Source organism: Octopus bimaculoides, chromosome 19 (assembly GCF_001194135.2).
Source record: "Octopus bimaculoides isolate UCB-OBI-ISO-001 chromosome 19, ASM119413v2, whole genome shotgun sequence".
Classification (NCBI taxonomy): Eukaryota; Metazoa; Mollusca; class Cephalopoda; order Octopoda; family Octopodidae; genus Octopus; species Octopus bimaculoides.
Genome location: NC_068999.1, coordinates 2,228,718 through 2,231,473, shown reverse-complemented (window position 1 = coordinate 2,231,473; position 2,756 = coordinate 2,228,718). Strand labels below are relative to the sequence as shown.

At 36.8% G+C, this 2,756-nt stretch overlaps 1 protein-coding gene across 2 annotated transcripts in view; it reads left to right on the top strand.

Moving 5' to 3' along the window:
- The window catches only part of LOC106880387 (N(6)-adenine-specific methyltransferase METTL4), an 85,069-nt gene that overhangs the window by 73,459 nt on the left and 8,854 nt on the right, over positions 1-2,756 (top strand). The window lies entirely within an intron of this gene.

The window sequence follows — 2,756 nt, the reverse complement described above, 5'->3', positions numbered from 1 at the left end:
CTCACACACACACACACACACACACACACACACACACACATACGGTCACATACACATGCCTCCCACACGGCCACACATACGCACATCCACACACACACGCGGCTACACACACATTTAAACACACATACACTCATGACTACACACATACACACACACACACACAAAACATTATGTTCCATAAGTAATGCATGCTTTAAACATGTTTTGCATTGAAAAACCATACAAATATTTGGGACAGATAGTATCACTGTGTGTGTGTCTGTGTTCGTATGTGTGTGTGTTTGTGCTTCTGTGTGTGTGTGTGTAAAACATGACACATGCAGCTTGTAGAACATTATTTACTCTGCTTAGATCTATGATGTTACGTATGACCCTCAAGAGACTGTGATGGCATTGCTGGTGGTGGTGGGCAGGGACGGCAGCAGTTGTAGAGATGGTGACACTCTGCTGAGAGAGAAGGAAATGGTATAAAGTTATATAAATAGATAGAGAGAGAGGTAGAGACGTGTATATATATATATATATATATATATATATATATATATATATGATATAAGAAAAAGAAATTTTACATTAAATGGCAGGATTACTCAATACATATGGTAGAGTACAGCTATTTTCATTCTTTAACAAGAATAGTGTCAACAGTGACTTTGAAGTTCTAGCCAGCTCTGCCATCCTCAGACTGTGGCACATTTGAGTTCATTGTGCTTTTATGTAATTTCTGTTAAGTTAGAATTTTCGAGGGTATGTTTTGGCCAACCAAGGATAAGGTGAGTTCCGTTGGAAGATGTCATTCAACAGAACTTTGCTTACCCTTAGCTAGCCCAAACTTCGAAGTCACTGTCAATGCTATTCCGTGGTGAAGCATTGGTCCTTGCTTGAAGTACACCCCATAAAAAGGGATCATGAAGGTTGAGATCTGGGCTGTTACTGGAGACCACATGTTGGCCCTAACAAAAAATGGCACTTTCTCACCATGAAAGGTTTATGTTGCAATTGACCCATGGCATGGTGCAGAATCCTAGATAAGCACCACATTGTCAAGTCCAAGCTTCTGTTCTATCCAAAGTAACAGAGAGTTCTTCAGGATGTCCAGATACTCCTTTGGGCCAATCTTCAAGCCAGGCTCAAATGAAGTGTGGATCCATGACACTTCCATCACTTGCCACAACTCCAAATATCATCAGAGAGGTAGGGTTCTTAGTCTCAAATGCATTATTAAGGCCGTCAGCTGGCAGAATCGTTAGCATGCCGAGCGAAATGCTTTGCAGTATTTCGCGTGTCATTACATTCTGAGTTCAAAATCAGCTGAAGTCAACTTTGCTTTTCATCCTTTTGGGGGTCGATAAATTAAGTACCAGTTGAACAATAGGGTTAATCTAATTCCACTGAACCCTCCTACCAAATTTCAGGCCCTGTGCCTAAAGCAGAAAGGATTATTATTATTATTTTATCTATTATTATTATTATTATTTTTATTTATTATTATTATTAGTAATTATTATTATTAGTAATTATTATTATTATTATTTATTATTATTAGTAGTAATTATTATTATTATTTATTATTATTATTCTTATTATTTTTATTATTGTTGTTGTTGCTGTTATTATGATTGCTATTGTTATTTTTATGATCTTAATTCTTATTTGTCCAATTAAAACACTGGGAAAAATGCTGGTAAAATAGGATCCCACCGATTCTGCTGATAATGACTATCATTCCCATTGGTAGTGGCAGTAGCAGCAGTAGCAGCCACTCTTTTATTCAGCCTATCCCATCTTGCTCTTTACACAACTGACTTTTCAACACTCAGAGACACTCATGGATCAACAGGGAGAGGCTGGTTGCTGCTGCTGCTGCTGTGTGTGTGTGTGTACTGTTTGTGGTGTATGTGTGTGTAAATGAGTGTATGTATGTGTGCATATAAATATACATATGTATGCACGTGTGTGTGTGTGTGTACTGTGTTTGTGTGTGTGTATATGTATATAATGGCAAGGTCAAGTACATCACACACTCACACACATATACATACACTCACACACAAACATACATACACACATCCTCTATGTGGATGCGTCTGTGTGAAGGTGGGTGTGCATGTAATGTATGTGGTGTATGTGTGTGTGTGTGTGTGTGTGTGCATGGTTGGCCTTTGTGTACATACACACAGCCATTATGTTTGTTCACTTTGCTGAGGAATTTATCTAAAGCGAACCCTATGTTATCACTGGTATTTCAGCAACAACATCTGTTTCTGTCAAACTTCCTGTTTAAAATATCTTCCTCTTTTCTAGAAATAACATTTTTCTTTTGCTTACACTCACACACACACAAGTATATACGTTGAAGCACACACCTACACACATCCATATATACACACACAAAGAAACATAGATTTATAAACATTTGAATATACATATACACACACTCATATATGCACACATATGTACAACTAGATGTACAACTAGATGTATGCATACACACATGCACACAAACACACACACACACATACACTAATGCATTTAGACAAAATTCCACACAAACATAACCTTGAAAATATACACGCATACCAACACAAGCATAACTTCATCCAATATTTATTTGTGTGTTAATAAATGTACACACACACACACACATTGTGAATATATAATATCTGTTTATATAACACACACACTTGCATATAGGCATCTGTCTGTCTGTCTGTCTTTTTATCTGCCTATATATATATATATATATATATATATAT